The sequence below is a fragment of the Mustelus asterias genome, chromosome 21, assembly GCF_964213995.1.
Source record: "Mustelus asterias chromosome 21, sMusAst1.hap1.1, whole genome shotgun sequence".
NCBI classification, from domain to species: Eukaryota; Metazoa; Chordata; class Chondrichthyes; order Carcharhiniformes; family Triakidae; genus Mustelus; species Mustelus asterias.
The window spans coordinates 19,804,216-19,810,215 of NC_135821.1; positions in this window are offsets into that span (position 1 = coordinate 19,804,216).

Here is a 6,000-nt window from a genome sequence, read left to right on the forward strand (position 1 = left end):
CAGTGGTGGATATTCCTGAATGACTGCAGTCCTTCTAGTGAAGGTGATCCCATAGAAGGGAAGATCCAGGATTCTGGCCCCTTACTGATGATAGAGTAGAGATTATATTCTCAATTTAATGTGTGACTTGGGAGATGATGATATTCCCATCCATCTGCTGCCCTCACTCTGCCCAATGCTGGAGGTTGCCAAATAAGCCTTGGAGAGCAGACATGGTAGCTGGTGGTGGAGATGTAGTGGTTGGGGCTTCAGTCGAGCACTCTGCTCTGTCCTGGGTGCTGTTGAGCTGCTGAGTGGCTACAGCAGCACCATTCAAATATCTAACGGAGAATATTCCATCAAACTCTTGCCTTGTGCCTTGAGTGGAGGAAGGGGATTGGGATGTTGGATGAGTCGCCTGCTGAAGGATATCCAGCCTTTATCCTGCGCTAGTAACTGCAGCATTTTCATGGCTGGTCTTGTCGAGGTGTTGGTCACTAGTGGCCGCAGGATATTGATGTAGGAATTGGTGCTGGAATGTCCTGGGGGTGGGTGGGTAGGTTTTGCCTTGTTGGAGGTGGTCATTGCCGACTGCGATCATAATTTGACACCTATCAGCCGAATCCTGCGCATTGCCCAGCTGATCATGATTGGGTTGAGGAAACTTCTGTCGGAAGCTTCTGATGTGATCTGTGGCAGATTGACTTCCAGCAAGCACAACTGTCTGTCTTTAGTGTGCTCCATGCTCGAGCAACTGGAGAGTCCTCTCTGCCCTCCCCCCTCCCCTGCACCGTCCAGGTGACACATTTGTTCGAACGCTGCCTTGATGTCCAGGGCTGTCACTCTGGCCTCGCCTCTGTGTCCATGTTTAGAGCAAGGCGGTATTAAACTCTGGGGTCTGAGTGGTGCTGGTGGACGCCACTCTGAGCTGGGCAGGGGAGATTGCTGCTTGATGACCCCTTCCATCATTGTGCTCAGGATTGGGAAGATGGCTGTAAATTTGCACTGAAGCGCTGGGCTCTGCCAGTGTCGAGAGTGAGGGCGGGCATTCATGGCACGCTCTCCTCCTGTTCATTGCCCAGCCCAGGAGGCTAAGAACCTCGTCCCTATTGGAAGTGTGCTCAGTAAATCTGTCCAATCAATTCAGGAGTTGCTGCATTCTCAATGAGGTGATTTCAATTGTTTATTTTTGCCTGGAAGAGATTAGCTGCATCCCCAGCAACAATCAAAAAGGGTTACCAACCTTTCAGATGGAGGGGTGAGATAAAATGGATTTTGAACATAGTTAGTTCACTCCTGAGTATCTGAGCTTTCGACCATCACCTTGTTCTGGCTGAGGGAGAGGAGATTCCAGTGATGTGCTGGATAGCGTGACCCAGTAACGCCACTCCTCAAAGACAGTCAGTGCTCAGGGTTAGCAGTGATCAGTGTGGTAATAGAATCAGGGCCTAGTTTTAAGGCTGATAAAATTGGACATCCTAAATTAAAGAATTGGGCATATTAAAATCAAACAGTCAAACCTCAGGCAGGCCAATTGTACAAATACACAAACATGTCTGGGCCTGACCCATCAACCACCCACCAAAGGTTGTTGCACTCTACTGATACTTAGCCTTAGCAGGAGATCATTGCACCTCATTGAAATGCACCGGTCTATTGTTAGAAGCCCAGATCGGGCCAGACTTTCTGTCACCGAGAGTTCCTGCAGTTACCTTATCTGACAACAGGTTACGAGTAAGCAACAGCATGGAGATGGACACCTGGGGGTGGACCCTGGTGTCCTGTCAGGCAGACATCAAGAAACCCACTGGGTATTGGAATCCCCTCCTGGGACCTCATTGGCCGGAAGCCAGAGAAGTTTCTGGAAAGGCAGGCAGGCAGGGGGATAAAGGAACACATTTTCAGACACACCAGCAGCGAAGACTCGACGAAGGAGGTGACCTTGACCATCCGGAGGACTGACCAGAGAAGGAAGGAAGAAGCTGCCATCGAGATTCACCTTCGTGATGACAGACCAGAGGGACTCAGCGAATCGCGCCTGCAGTTTAACCAAACCATCTTTGCGGGTACTATACTCGAATCTGGGGTATCCTCTTGTTTTATGTGGGTAATTTAAGGGTTAATAGTGTTGTTATTAATAAACTTGTTGAACCTTTACTTGTGTTTGTCCTTTGTCCGTCTTGCAAATAAGGACACCGGGTAAAACCTTAGAGTAAGCAAACTGGTCGAAAGTATCTGAGAATTAACAGGTACAACCTCAGCCATCTCCATTCTCTCTGTTCCCAGCACTAGCACTTCCAGCAGCTTGGTGAATCCATATCCTATATCCTTGGGAAAGCGAATTGCGTGGAGGACGCGGAAAGTCTGCAGAGATTTGGATAGGCTGAGCGAGTGGGCGAGGATCTGGCAGATGGAATATAACGTTAGCAAATGTGAGGTTATCCACTTTGGAAGAAATAATAGTAAATTGGAATATTATTTAAATGGAGAAAAATTACATCGTGCGACTGGGCAGAGGGACCTGGGGGTCCTTGTGCACGAATCGCAAAAACTCAGTCTGCAGGTGCAGCAGGTGATCAAGAAGGCGAATGGAATGTTGGCCTTTATCGCGAGGGGGATAGAATATAAAAGCAGGGAGGTCTTGCTGCAACTGTACAACGCACTGGTGAGGCCGCAACTGGAGTACTGTGTGCAGTTTTGGTCCCCTTATTTGCGAAAGGATATATTGGCCTTGGAGGGAGTGCAGAGAAGGTTCACCAGGTTGATACCGGAGATGAGGGGTATAGCTTATGAGGAGAGATTAAACAGATTGGGTCTGTACTCGTTGGAGTTTAGAAGGATGAGGGGTGATCTTATAGAGACATATAAGATAATGAAGGGGCTGGATAGGGTAGAGGTGGAGAGATTCTTTCCACTTAGAAGGGAAACCAGAACTAGAGGGCACAGCCTCAAAATAAGGGGGGGCCGGTTCAGAACAGAGTTGAGGGGGAACTTCTCTCAGGGTAGTGAATCTCTGGAATTCTCTGCCCATTGAAGTGGTGGAGGCTTCCTCGTTGAATATGTTTAAATCACGGGTAGATAGTTTTCTGATCGATAAGGGAATTAGGGGATATGGGGAGCAGGTGGGTAAGTGGAACTGATTCGCTTCAGATCAGCCATGATCTTGTTGAATGGCGGGGCAGGCTCGAAGGGCCAGATGGCCTACTACTCCTATTTCTTATGTTCTATTCTGTAACGTCTCCATGGCCCCAGATGACCATAGGCTGCTTCTCGCTTTGAGGGGGAGAGCTGATTGGTGGTGATTTAAGTGAGGATCACCACACCTCAGGTGAGGGGGAAAGGTGGAGAAGGCACCTTATGAATAACCTCAGCTGGTACGGGAATTGAACCCACGCTGTCGCTCTGCATCACAAACCAGCCGTCCAGCCAACTGAGCTAAACCTACACAGGACAGGGATGTCAAACCCACCATCTCGACTCCTGTGGGGCGGCACAGTTGTTAGCACTGCTGCCTCTCAATGCAGGGACCCAGGTTCGATTCCCGGCTTGGGTCACTGCCTGTGCGGAGTTTGCACGTTCTCCCCGTGTCTGCGTGGGTTTCCTCTGGGTGCTCCGGTTTCCTCCCACAGTCTGAAAGACGCACTGGTTAGGTGCATTGTCCTGAACAGGCATCGGAATGTGGCGACGAGGGGAATTTCACAGTAACTTCATTGCAGTGTTAATGTAAGCCTACTTGTGACAATAATTAAACTTTAAACTCCTTATGTCTATATTGGCATCCGCTGGGGGACTAATTTTGTAAATTAAAGTGTGAAATTCAGGTTGGAGGTGGGGTTGCCAACACTGACTGGATGTGTTCCTGGAAGTTACACCACAGATAATCCTCAAATTCCTGCCCCCTTTGCTCGCCCCATTGTCTGCCTGACGCATCCATTCTTGTCACATCCAACCTTATTGTAAAGTGAAATGCTTTTTATTACCCAATTGGATAATTCCTGACCATCAAACAGCCTTTCCCCCATCTCCGTTATTTTTATAACTATTAAACCAGTGTTGAGAGACAATTATCCTTTGTTTTTTCAAAACGCTGCTTTGATTTCTCCTGTGTTGCTCCAGGGAGTGAATCTTCAACTCCTGGAGGTTTCGGGCTCTACCTGAATGTAGGAGAGGTCATTCTGCCCCTCAACCCATGGATGATTTTTAATCTAATTTTATCTTTCTGTCAAGTACTAGGGGACATGGGTTTAAGGTGCGTGGGGAAAAGTTTAGAGGAGATGTGCGAGGCAAGTTTTTTACGCAGAGGGTGGTGAATGTCTGGAACACGCTGCCCGGGGAGGTGGTGGGAGCGGGTACGATAGCGACATTTAAGGGGCAACTAGACGAATACATGAATAGGATGGGAATGGAAGGATACGGACTCCGTAAACGCATACAGTTTTAGTTTAGGCAAGCATCATGATTGGCGCAGGCTTGGAGGGCCGAAGGGCCTGTTCCTGTGCTGTACTGTTCTCTTTGACTCTTCTCCATACCCATGAATACTATTGCCTGTCGCTTAATTGTGACCCCATGCCTTGTCAGTTGTGTAGCAGTGCTTCCTGATGCTATCCCTGATTAGCCTAGTGACTTTCCTAAGGGGATGTTGGTGGCATGGTAATGGTCTAGCAATCCGGAAACCCAGGGTATATATCCCTGATGCCATGGGTTCAAATCCCATCCTAGCATTTATAAAATTTAAATTTCATTAATCTGGAGTGTATAGTTGGTTGTGACAATTATCAATTGTTAGTATGTATGGCACAGTGGTTAGCACTGCTGCCTCACAGTGCCAGGGACCCGGGTTCAATTCCGGCCTAGAGTCACTGTCTGTGTGGAGTCTGCACGTTCTCCCCGTGTCTGCGTGGGTTTCCTCCGGGTGCTCCGGTTTCCCCCCACACGCCTAAGATGTGCAGGGTAGATGGATGGGCCGTGCTAAATTGCCCTTTGGTGTCCAAGGGTGTGCAGGTTAGGAGGATTAGTGGGGTAAATACATGGGGTTACAGGAATAGGGTCTGGGTAAGATACTCTATTGAAGAGTTGATTCAGACTCGATGGGCCAAATGGCCTCCTCCCTGCACTGTAGAGATTCCATGATAATGGGGTTGCAGCTTGATGGCATTAATCCTCGGTCATTGTGTGGAAGGTGAAGCTAAGCCGACCTGTCTCAGCATCCTGTCATGACTCTGTCTGAATCTCTCAGACCCCAGGTCAGTGCAGCAAACTGCCTGGCGCTCAGCATTCAGTCCTTTCTCAAACACTCTGGTCTCGCTGATTTGGGTTATTTATATTTGAGTGTTTTAATTTATTCTTGGGATGAGAGTGTCACTGACATGATCACATTTCTCACCCATCTCAAGTTGCCCCGTGGTGCGCCATTTCTGTCTTGTAGCAGTTTGTTGTGTGTGGCTTATAGGGCCATCTCAGAGGGCATTGAAAATCAATTCTGTAGCGTGGGTCTGGAATCCCTCGGAGATGCAGTAAGGGTGACACATTCTCTTCCCTGAGTCAGTTTGGTTTTTATGACAATCTGGTCCTGCCACCAAACACTCAGATTTATGGAATTCCATTTTGTAACTGATCCAGGTGGGAGGTCGAGCCCCAATTTTTAGGACAGGACCCTCAGTCCTGTCAGGAATACCAAATCAGGACATTTGATTAAAAGTCAATCATCTCGGTGCCCAAACTGTGCTGGGTTAGGTTATTACTGCCGCCTTTGTTAGTGCATAATGGAGATACGGTAGCACAGTGGTTAGCACTGCTGCTTCACAGCTCCAGGGTCCCGGGTTCGATTCCCGGCTCGGGTCACTGTCTGTGTGGAGTTTGCACATTCTCCTCGTGTCTGCGTGGGTTTCCTCCGGGTGCTCCGGTTTCCTCCCACAGTCCAAAGATGTGCGGGTTAGGTTGATTGGCCAGGTTAAAAAATTGCCCCTTAGAGTCCTGGGATGTGTAGGTTAGAGGCATTAGCGGGTAAAATATGTGGGGGTA